The following is a 12490-nucleotide window of genomic DNA, read 5'->3' on the forward strand; positions in this document are numbered from 1 at the left end:
GTCGATTTCTCTGGTGCTGCGTGCTACGTGAGTCGATACTGTTGGATCGGATTCTTTATCGATCTTTGCTGCGACTACTCTGGAAACGATCCTTCTTTAGTTCTTCCATCTCCTGTAAGTATTATAGTTAGTACAATGTAATTGAATTGAATCAATGTGTAGCAGAATCAAACCATATTTGCAGAATACAATGAATGGACGAACTGAAATTGAATCAAATACTGGTACATCTCGTGGTTCAACTGGTACTAATATATTGTTTATATTTGTAGGAGGCGATGAAGAAGAGGATCCAGACGAACCTACACTTTGACTATGGAGGGTACTATACAGCAGACCATGAGTGGAGTTGCAAAAATTCAATATACGGTATAGTGTTTAAGACATCATCTTTGGAGAGAATAACATATGCGGATTTAATAGATAAGATCTGTAGAAAGATTGCTCTAGGTGGAGAGAAAAGGAATCTGAAATTGAGTTACAAGATATCTAAAGCATGGAAAGAGTCTTATATTGTAGATAATGAGGATGTGTTGATATATTTAACGTCATTGGATAAAGAGGGATTTAGACCTGTTTTGCATGTAGAGTTATGCAGTGATTTGGAAAGTAATAATAGGCAAGTTCCAATAGTAGAGCGAAGAAGTTCATGCGGTGTGAATTATGGGGAATTGGCTGCCAATGTTGTAATGGTTGCGGATGCAAATACAGGAATTCTGAGTAGTAATGAACCTATTATTGAACTAGAGGAACAGCGTGAGACAGTTAGTGAACCTATGATGCTAGAGAATGGAGTTACTGAAACTGTTATTGAACCGCTGATGATAGAGTGTGAGGTTAATGAAGATTCTGATAATGATTATGTTAGGGAAGAATATGTTCATCTTGCACGTCCGGTACAAGAAAGTGTGGCTGCCGTTGTCAAATAATGGGAAGATGGTATTGGTGATTTAGTAGGTCAAGAATTTCGTTCTAAGGAGGCAGTATGGGATTTGATTAATAGAGCTTCAAAAGAGGAAGTGTTTGGTGTGAAAACTATTAAATCTGACCCGGGCCGTCTTATGTTAGAATGCAGTCAAGCATCATTGGGTTGTGATTGGTATTTAAGAGTTACAAAAACTTCGAGCACAGATTTTTAGTGTGTGAAGAAACACACACAAATACATAAATGCTCTCGGTGTCCAGAGGCAACTAGATATGAAAAACAAAAAGGCACACCGCGATTAGTAGCAGATGTGTTGCATGAGGACTATCCGGGTCTTCTTAATACTCTGAAACCTAAACAAATAATGAGTATTGTTAAAGGAAGACTTGGTTTGGATTGTTCATACTCCACAGCTTTAAGAGGGAAAAAAAAACATGTTAGTGATGTGCGTGGGAGCCCTGAAACTAGCTACAAGTTATTGTTTGCTTATCTGCACATTTTAAGGTCTCTGAATCATGGGACAATAACAGAAGTGGAATTGGATGCAGATGACAGGTTTAAGTTCTTATTCATCGCTTTGGGCGCAAGCATTGAAGGATTTAAGGCAATGAGGAAAGTTATAGTGATCGATGCAACTTTTCTGAAAACCATATATGGAGGGATGTTAGTTATTGCAACAGCTCAGGATCCTAATCATCATCATTACCCCATTGCGTTTGGTGTAATTGATAGCGAGAATCATGCTAGTTGGAACTGGTTTTTCAGAAAGTTGAATTCCATTATACCGGATGACCCGAAATTGGTTTTCATAAGCGACAGACATGGAAGCATCATCAAGGGAGTCGCGGATTTGTTCCCGAAGGCATCACATGGACATTGTGTATGGCATTTGTCTCAAAACATTAAGAAAATGCTGGCAGGTGACAAAGAAGCAGGTATGGCCAAATTTAGGAAATTAGCTCATATTTATAATGCGACTGAGTTCAACATTAGGTATGCAGAATTTAGGAGAAAGCATCCTAATGTAGCCACCTATCTGGATCGGGCAACTGGGATTGAGAAATGGGCTAGGTGCTATTTCCAGGGAGACACGTACAACATAGATACTAGCAACTCCGCAGAGTCAATGAACGCTGTGTTTTCAGAAGTAAGGAAGTACCATCTGTTACCGATGATCGATGCGATTTTTGAGAAATTTTCTGAGTGGTTCAACACACATCGCAAAGATTCCGCGTCTGCATCGAACAAAAGGCAAGTGGTGCCTGTTGTGGAGAATATATTACACATTCGCTGTCCAATTTGTGCAAAGCTAAATGCAACTGAACTAAACAGCTTCCGACAAGAATACAGCGTAATTGGAAATGATGGTTTTTCTTATTTGGTGGACTTGGAAAGGAATACTTGTTCTTGCAGAGAATTTGATATAGACAAGTACCTGTGCGTCCATGCTATACCTGCAGCCATAAAGCGATCTAAGATGGATTGGAATAGCCGTTCAATCTTGAATGTAAGTATCTATGGTCTTTGCTCGAAGTATTACTTGATCGAGACGTGGGCATTGGCATATTACAGAACGATTTATGTGGTGCCGCATCAGGCTCACTGGTTCTTTCCTCCTGATTATGTGGAGTAGGTCGCAAAACCGCCGGATTACACTCCAAAAAAAGGAAGGAATCAAGAAACCCGGTTTCCATCCATAGGTGAGAAGCGCCGAAAGAAGACTAATAACAAAGCTACGCGTGGCATCAACTTGAAGAGGTGGTTGCAGCCTGAAACCAATGATGATTGACGTTAACTCGTCAACTAGTACAAGAAGTTCAACTACGATAAAGTCTTTGTGTGTAAATTTGTGTTTCTCGGAATTGTCAAATATTGTTCGACAGGTTCAATTAAGAACAATCCTTTGTGTTTAAATTTGTGTTTTCGGAATTTTTAAGCATAGTTTAGTTTTTTAGTTCAACATAATTGCCAAACATAGTTCAACAGGTTCAACTACGAACCAGTCGTTGTTTGGCAAACCTAGTACAACAAGTTCATCTGGGTCAACTATAAACACGGGTGGCATCCCATTCAACGCGTTAGTTGAAATATTAGCAGTGACAGGTGGCACTGCGAGTACCAATCGTCGCGTTGGTTGGAATATTATTTAAGACAGGATTACAATCGATTTTACACCATTCATATTTCATCCTATCCAAAAAAAAGAGCCCACCCCACTAATAAAGGAAGCCGTCGTTTGCCAACATGGATGGATATCATTCTGTTTCCGAACTTTGTCCGACTATCAGTGGATGGACTATTTGCGTTTTTGTTGTGATGGAGTTCAAGAAGTTTGTGGCACCGGATGAGTTCGACTTGGGCCTCATATTGGCAGATCGAACGGTAATATATTGCGAATATGTTTAATTTTGTTTCTTTCACATAACTTGCAGGTATATAGTTAAAATTATTTGGTGTAGGGTCCCCGTTCCCGAATCAAGGCTACCATTCCTCGTCGCCTTGCATCATTTTACTTTGATCGAATACGAGAATATGAGTATGAGTGGATAATTATCACTAATTTCTCGGTCCGAAACGACGCTGAGTCTGTGAGAGCAACATCCCATGACTACCAGATATGGTTTATGGAACAGACTATTGCTACTAAAGCTTTGCGAACGGATGCACTCTCGTTTTGGAATTTTACTCCTTTCGACAACATCATAGAGAAGACAGTTAACAAGTATGTGTTGGTCGGTGAGTTTTTTTGACAATTTTATAGTATTTTCTTTGAGAAATTGTACGAATACTTACTTCTATTATTATACACAAGATGCGGTAGGTGCGATTATTTGGCAGGGCCGATTGACCGAAGGCATCGACGGTGTGAAGTTTTCTTTCAAGATAATGAATCAACAGTAAGTGCCTCCATCTTCACTTATTATAATGAAACTTGGTTACTATTTTGGGATTAGTTCAAATGGTTCAAATGATATAGTTTAAACGGTTCACCTATTTTAGTTCACATGGTGCACCTATTCTAGTTCAAATGGTTCAAATGCTTTAGTTCACATGTTCACCTACTCTAGTTCAAATGGTTCAAATTGCTATAGTTCACATGGTGCACCTACTCTAGTTCAAATGGTTCAAATTGCTATAGTTCACATGGTTCACTTGGTCTATTCTGATGGTTCAAGTGCTATAGTTCAAATGGTTCAGCAGACCTAGTTCAGATGGTCATGTTCACAATTTCTGATCAAGTAAATAATTTATATGAACTGCAGCAGTGAAGTTCTCTATTGTGAAGCACACAATCAACAAGCTTTGGACTTTCAAGCTCACTTTCAGAGTCTTTGTAGTCCGGCAATTGTGGCTGTACTCGTTTGCTGGCGTGTGAGCGGTCATTCTAAACCGAAGCTTGTGAGTCATGGCCCCGTGTCAAAGGTGTTTGGTAATCTGGAAATTCCGGAAGTTGATAAAATTTATGTAGTATTTTAGTTTTTGGGTACTTTGTATTATTCGTATAAACGAAGAAATTTGTAATCTGACTTTATTATTTTAACTAATAACAAATCTTTCTATGTTTCTTTTGTAATTCCCAAAATCTGTAAGCCTAGTACAACAGGTTCAGCTCGTTCAACTATAATCACTTAGTAAAATGTGTTTAACAATTTTATAATATGTAGAAACGTTTGAAGTTTACTACTAGCTCAACAAAAAATCTACTATTACTATTAAAGTGTCATTGATAAATATTTTTTTATAAAAATTGAAATCATGGTATGTGTTCACATAAACAACCTCTTATATGATAAGGAGTAGTTACTATGAGATCACCTCAAATGAAGTGAATTACGTGAATATGGTCGTATATCAAATATGATTCTGCCAAAACTTTGAATATGCAAAATAAATCACAGTTAGGTTGGGTTCGACATAGTTATCAAGTATGTACATTAAAGTTCAGCTGCAATATATGAAAACAGTGAAAAGTACATCTATGTGTATGATAGTTCAGCTGTACAACTATGTGTAAAATTCCAGCTGGCATACCGCATAATTCCAGCTGGCATACTGTATATCAACTTAAGGAATAAATGTCTGGATTTATCAACTCAAGTTAGATTTTGGTGGGTTTTGAGGATTTTCATCTATATTTAATCATTTACTTGTGTGATAAATTGAAAATTCGAGAAAACCCTCTGCTGAAGAAGACGACGGCGTTCTTTAGCGGCGTCAAGTATTTTCCGGCGACGAGATTTTTCCGGCAAACGACGTCATTTCTTCACAAGGTTAGGTCTTTTCTATTAAAGATATAGGGTTTATGTGGTTTATTTTAGTCAAGATCTAGGGTTTATAATAGTCAAGATCTAGGGTTTATTTTAGTCAAGATCTAGGGTTTATTTTTGTCAAGATCTAGGGTTTAGTCAAGTATTTGATAGTTTTCTATTTTGTATTTGACAGACATGCCTATCTCTTTTAAAGGAAGCTCCGACTCCTCTCCTAGTGAGAAATCTGACGGTTTCGACTACTACAATGCAATACGGGACGGAAATTGGGGCATTCCGACTAAGTGCTACTGTGGAAGAGACGTTGAAAAGGGTAATGTGGTTGGTGGCAATCTCCACGGGAAAACAAGATTCCGACGTCCACTAAATCTGACCGAGGTGGATGGAGAACACTTGCAAAAGTGGTGGGAGGAAGCCATTGAAGAGGAGTATACGAAGTACTGTAGCCAGAAGGACAAGCGAGAAGAATGACCTCTTGCTTGGCAAGTTCCGATGTTCGAGCCCATCCACGAGAAGATACGCATTATGAATGACCGGATCACTGACCTTGAGACCCAATTATTCAAGGAACTACGATCAATGAGGAGTGCTATTAGTATCCTCCGAGCTAGAGGAGGGCGTGGTTCTCGTTGAACCATGTATGAACCATGTGAACCACATTCTTTTCATTATGCAAGTATTTACTTTTGAACCATGTGAACCACTTTGTTTTAATTATGCAAGTATTTATGTATGAACCTTGTGAACCACTTTGTTTTAAATATGCAAGTATTTATGTATGAACCTTGTGAACCACTTTGTTTTAAATATGCAAGTATTTATGATTTATTACGATGTGCAACCAAAATATACAGTTGAACAGTGTAAAGTGATGAAAGATGCATTTGAACTAAACTGTTTCGAACCAGATGAACTATCTCTAGTTCAGTCGAACCAATGAAATAACATTACAAAGTCATAAATCAAAAGTATTATAAAATCAGGGAATAATAAGGTCATAAATCCGACATTCCAAAGTCATTACAAGATATTAAAGATCTAATACAACATTACAAATTCCTGTTTCTTTTTATTACCAAACATTACGTAAACAATGGCAATGGTGATCAAGCAAAGCCACACAAAACACATTGTTAAGCAAACATTACACATGTAGCTCTTTCGCCTCAGATTTGATTTTGTTAAGCTCATTTGCAATGATTCCAAATTTCTCTAGAGCATCTTCGACCTCTTCTTGCACAACATCCTCAACCCACTTAAACAAATGACCCTATTGCACAACCCACAAACCAAATCCGACAAGTTTAGCAACTACATAAATACACAATATACACACCAACTCTACTTACATCTCTTTTGTTTGTCCACGTATTCGGATCTCTTTTGGTTTTACACCGGAAAAAGGTCTTCCGGGATTGTCTTGACTCTTGGATGTGAAGATCGTCACATCTGCTCCACACGCACATTTCACCGGAAAACCACGGGCTCCGTCAACACCAGATGACACTGACACTGAACTTGAACTCATCGGAGTAGTTAGAGAAGGCACTCACAAAACCCTAAATCAATTTTGCAATTCGGAACTGGAATTCGAATTTTTCGATTTAGGGATTGAAATCGTTTTTGCCTTTTCGAATTTTGAATTATGAATTTTGCATAAAGCAGACTCTATTTTTTTAAAATTTATTTGATTTTGTCTTTGTAATTTATAAGCCCATTAAAGATGGCAAAAGGCCCAAAACGAATACTTATTTTAGGGATGCTAAAACCCCTAGTAAACGAAAGGCCCAAGCCCAACCCATTTTCTTAATCGTTCGGCGTCAAAGTTCAGATGGCACAGCCGAAGAGTCACGTCTATTCAATTTACTCGTCTGCTTTTAATTTTACACGAAACCAGAGAATTCAAGAAATTGAAACTGTTCACCGGTGAACTACATGGATCATCGCCAGAGCATTCAAAGAGTAAGAACGTCGGCGCCTTCCTCTCCTGCGTCTCTGACTCCAACATCACCGGATTGTTCTTCTCCACCAGCACCTGAGTGGTTAGTTGACATCGGGATTATCCGCCAACATTTGGGGGTTCCGCTTCACCGTGTAATCCCTCATGGAGCAGTGGAGCCGACGGTACCGTGGATGTGGTCTCCTTTACCAGGAGATATGGGGTCGGATTTTGTTCCAGCCCCAAGAGATTTCATCCCAGGTGAGGTTATTTGGCCCGGAAAGTTTTTTGGTCAAACGAATCTATCCGATGAGATGCATGACGCATGTCAAATGTTCATTCAAAAGGTAAATGTAAGAATAGTGTTTCGTTGTTGCCAATGTGGTTAGGTTTAGGGTTTAATCAAATTTCAGGTTTAGGTTTTAGTTGTGTTGATTGTTGGTTATATTAGGTGAATCATATAGTGGTGGTATAGTTGTATTGATGGATATTTAGCGAGAAATTGACATTTCTATTGTTGGACAGGTGGATAATCAACACCAAGCTTATCGAAGGCATCACCGCCAACTACTCATTAAGTTGCAAGACCTGGAGAGAGGTATGAGGCGGTTGGAGGCTCATCCGAAAGACTGGGTGAGATACGATTTCGACAAAGTTGCTGACATTCCACTGCCACTAAGGAGATGGTGTGTTGAGCACGATGGATCGTCACCGAATTATGTGTGTTTCGCGGAGCCAATTCTCATTGAGGAGGACGATGAACCAGATGATGGAAGTTACTACTGGAGAGTGGATGAGCCTCCACGCGAGTATCCTCCTGACTCTCTCTTTCAATAAACATTATGTCTTTGTTTTGCTTAAGTTTGTAAGATAAATCTAAATCTAAATTTTGGTTTTAAATCTTTATTTTGCTAACTATCTATGTTTTGAATACAATGTATGAATCTAAATGTTTGAATATAACTATCTGTGTTTTGAAAGTAAATTTTGCTAACAATTATATAATCAGTCGAACGGATGTACTTTATTGGTCGAACCATTTGGACTACTTAGTCGAGCCATTTGAACTTTTAGTCAAACCGGATGAACTATTTGAACTAATCAGTCGAACCGGATGAACTATATAGGTCGAACCGTTTGAACTAACCAGTCGAACACATTTGAACCATTTGAACTAATCAGTCGAACCAAATTGAACCATTTGAACTAATAAGTCGAACCGGATAATCCTAGTGTTGAACTATCTGAACTATCCGTTGTGACATAGTAACTTTCCAGTTGAACCATAGTAGATGAACCAAAATAAACAGTTGAACCTAAAAGACCAATTACAAGCCAAATGTTTAAAATTTCACAAAAGTAAACATCATTACAATGCAAATCAAGCCAAACATTTTTAAATAAACCAATTGTTCCACAACTACCATTAAACTGATCAATCTGCCTTCCGCATTCTCTTACGCTTCTTATCATCCCCCACAAACGGTGTTTTAATAAGGCGGGATGCTCCCCTTGTTCGCTTCTTTCCGGTTTCTATTACAGGTGGCACCTCCTGCTTCTTCTTGCCCCCGCCATTCTTCTTCGCTTTTCCTTTCACCTCTTTCTCCGTCGTGTTTGTCTCCTTATTACCTGCACACATTTTAAAACAAAACCTAAGTCATATATTCACATTTTTATACCCAACTGACATTAATTATTATACTTACTGTTTTCTGCAACCTCTGGAGAATGTTCTCTGTAGATCACTACATCCCGTTGTTGCATCCTGCCGGTGGTCACAAAACCATCTGGCGAAGCAAATAACACGTCATCGTCTGTTGCATGCCCATGTTGACTTGCCTCCTCTGTTTGCTTCCCATGTTCCCTTTCCTTCAGATGTGCCACAAATAACTCAATAGACTTCACTCTCACATCAATGACATCAATCTTATCTTTTGTTTCATCAAAGCCTTTGGTCATCATCTGCGTCAGTGAGGTTATAGATGTCACAACTGTATCTAAATCAGGGAATCGAGGAGGGACAACAGTCGGAGGGACATCTTTCTCGGGGAGCTCATTCTCAATCTCATGGACTTCCTCATCTGAAATATCATTTACAATACATCGAGAAGAAATGTCCATCTCACACATTCCTTTCCACCATATCCTCTTCTTCTCTACTAATAGTCGCTCTCTCTAACTGTCAATAACAATATCTATTGGACCACAGTCATCATCAACATCATCGTCTAAGAGATCTTTCAACAGATATTTCTCATGATAGGCAGGTACCAAAATGCTTGGAAAATCCTGTTAAAAGAAATTCATTTAGCAATCAATCAATCTCATGATAGACTAGACACACAATCAAGTAAATACAGAAACTCTAACCTTACTATTCCCAAGCTCTTTATATATAACTTCCAACGGGACACCTTTCATGCTACATTCTTTAAACTTATGTTTGCACATCCTTGGACAATCATTCAAAGCGGAGCGTACAAGGACTCTAAATTTCAGTCCAAGCTGTGGAATAGCCTCATAAGCCAGAATCTAGAAATAACAAAACAATGTTAATATCATAAAACCTGTACATTAGACCTTATTCTCATATAATGATCATAAATTACTTACCTCAAGAGGCACAATGAATCCACTGAAGCAAGGTTGAGCTTTTGGTTTCACGAAACCATTCATGTTCTTCATCATTTTCCTTATTCCTGCCATACATTCCAAAAAGGAATAACGGCCCCACGGAAACGTCTCGCACGCATTCATATCGCCAATAATCCTTAATAGAAACTCTTCAATGTTTCCATCATTCTTTGCACCAGCTTTTACTACCTTGACCAAGAAGTACAACAACACTAACTTCAACCTATCTGAACCATGCTTCATCTTCGAGCACTTAGCAAGAACATCTACAACCTTTATCCCAGATTCTTTTTTAAATATCCTCTTCACAAAGTTAATATTCCCCATTGTATTCAGTTCTTTTGGGTAACTGTGGCAATCAAACCCACTTAACAACACATGCTCTTTAATGGAATACCTAATAGGTACTCCATTTACCACAAACCAAGCCTCCTCGAGCAAATCTGTCTTCACTGTGCGCAGCATAAGCACCCACATGCCTTGCGTCTACTGGTTAGGCTCCTGAGGCATGTGGAATATATGCTTGAACTGATCGTGTCTTTTGAACCATACAACTTCTTCTTTAAACTTCCTCTCTATCAATTCAACTGTCTGCGTGACGTGGCACCTACTGCTTATCTTGCACACTTTGCCGTATTCTGAAAAAAGAAAATGCATGGTCTGTGGCGGCAGTGGCTGAGAATCTAAATCATCATCCTCTAAACCATCATTGCTAGCCTCATCTTCCTCTGTCTCTTTAACAGAAACCTCATCATCCTCGGCCTCACAAGTATCCTCCAAATTCAATAAACATTAACCAATTGAAGAATTCATATGTACCAAACTAACAATTTATATGTACCAATTGAACTAGTTCCATCAAATTACTTAAATCAAACATGTGTCACAGATGAACTAGTTGAACATTTCTAACTAATACGAGAACTAATACTCAAACAAAACAAAAATGTGTCATAGAGATTCAATTGTATATACCTGACGATTAACGTTTTCTACCCCTTCTTTTGGAATTGTATTCACCATTTCCTCCTCCTCCAACTCCTCCCCATTCCCGTCTTTCGCTTCTTCGAATTGTTGAATGACAGCGTCAATTAGAGGTTTCAAAGTTGTCCCTGTCTGATCCTCTTCAATTTCGGCGGTTCCTTTAGGAGAAGCCTCATCACCAACACGCGGTTCCTCCATAGCCTTTTCAATTTCAGCGGTTTCTTTGTAGTATCATTCGCCGCAACATCTCGTGCTGCTGGTTCTGTCGGACCTGCTGGTTCGGTCGGAACTAAGTCGGCGGCATCTCCCTCGTTCTCAATTTCTGAAGTAACTGGTTCTGATGTCGAAACTTCACCGGACGACGACTTCTCCGTCGAATCATATACAGGGCCAGCAATACCGTCTCTAACACGAGCCATCAAACTATTACACTAATCAAGAATTCGTCGGAAAATCGTGAAAGGCGAGAAAATTTTGAATTTGATTTTGGAAAATTTGAATTGAATGAGAGCAGAAACGGTTTGATTTTAAAAATTAGGGTTCGACAAAAAATGGGAATTAGAAGAGTAGCATTCCTGGTTACTTTTTCGCAGATAGTGGCATTCCTGCCATTTATTCAATTTATTGCACGGGTTTGGTCCGGTTTACTAAAAAACTTCGGTGAACGATTCTTATTCGATGGACATATCAAAGTCCTTTGGTGGTGATCTGTGCTCGCGTACCGGAGAAGTCCGCCGCAAGACTCTGTGAAGCTTTGATTCGTCAAGTATTCGATTTTACTGGTAATTGAATTTCTCTTAGTCCACAATTCGTAAGAAATTATGTTATTCTCTGTTTTTTAGATTGTTGGTTCTTGCTCTCGTCTCACATTCGAAAGATCAAATCTTTTCCACAAGATTGTGGTTAGAAAGCTTTAGGGATCTTGAATTTACTAACTTTAACGAATCGATTTAGGAGATGGATCTTCAAACTGAGAATCGAATAGGTTCAATTCTATTTAGAGAAGCAGCAGAATTGAGAAGGAAAGCTGAGAAAGAAGGTGTTAAAAGCATATTGTTTACATGTTCTGTTTCTTGACTAAGAAGATGGAAAATCACGAGAGGAAAGCGGTAGTAGCCGAATGAAGCAGAATGGTAGTTTCATGAGAAGGAGTTTAGATAAGAGATTCAGCTCCGGTGATGAGAAAAAGGTTACGTGTGAGTCATCAAACAAGAGATGGTATTCAGAAGATGAGGAAGGCTTAGGAGATGATGACATTGAGACTTTTCTCCAATCACGGTGTGTCCTTTCACACTCTTTACCTAGCAGATGAGTTTGCTAGCTACCCTCATTTTCCTTCACATGAAAAAACTTTAATGTGACTCTCTTGTAAATAATAGGCAGAGGCTCTATTGGTCCTATGATGGATGAACAGGGAACGGAAAGTAGTCTTGGGCTCCGATCGAGAGACCACCTTCATTGACACAAGACTCAGATAACGAGCATGGTCCGAGGATAAGAAAGGACTATCTGAAGAAACATCGTAAAAACGACAAGAAAACTGAAAAGAAGAGAAAACATGTCAGACACTAAGAGCATTTCCAATGGGAGGTTGTAATGCAATTTTTGGTAGGTTAATTCTCTTGAAATTTTGGATCAAAAATTAATCAAAACTGAATTAAAATGAGAGAGGCGTCTCTGTGAATAGAGGTTTGAGAATATGAGAGAGACGGACACGTGTCCAAATTTGATTGGATGTAT

General features: G+C 38.8%; 5 pseudogenes across 5 annotated transcripts; 3 read left to right on the plus strand and 2 right to left on the minus strand.

Moving 5' to 3' along the window:
- Positions 1-281: 281 nt before the first annotated feature.
- AT2G14320 lies at positions 282-2712 on the plus strand (annotated as a pseudogene; the record flags this gene model as incomplete). The annotated part of the gene is made up of 1 exon: positions 282-2712.
- Positions 2713-3169: 457 nt separating this feature from the next.
- AT2G14330 lies at positions 3170-4402 on the plus strand (annotated as a pseudogene; the record flags this gene model as incomplete). Its single annotated transcript has 4 exons — positions 3170-3307; positions 3385-3661; positions 3738-3822; positions 4189-4402.
- A 1935-nt stretch (positions 4403-6337) lies between these two features.
- AT2G14335 lies at positions 6338-6733 on the minus strand (annotated as a pseudogene; the record flags this gene model as incomplete). The annotated part of the gene is made up of 1 exon: positions 6338-6733.
- Positions 6734-7128: 395 nt separating this feature from the next.
- On the plus strand, positions 7129-7969 carry AT2G14340 (annotated as a pseudogene; the record flags this gene model as incomplete). Its single annotated transcript has 2 exons — positions 7129-7479; positions 7658-7969.
- Positions 7970-8567: 598 nt separating this feature from the next.
- On the minus strand, positions 8568-11169 carry AT2G14350 (annotated as a pseudogene; the record flags this gene model as incomplete). The annotated part of the gene is made up of 1 exon: positions 8568-11169.
- Positions 11170-12490: the final 1321 nt, after the last annotated feature.

This window comes from Arabidopsis thaliana, chromosome 2 (genome assembly GCF_000001735.4).
Source record: "Arabidopsis thaliana chromosome 2, partial sequence".
Classification (NCBI taxonomy): Eukaryota; Viridiplantae; Streptophyta; class Magnoliopsida; order Brassicales; family Brassicaceae; genus Arabidopsis; species Arabidopsis thaliana.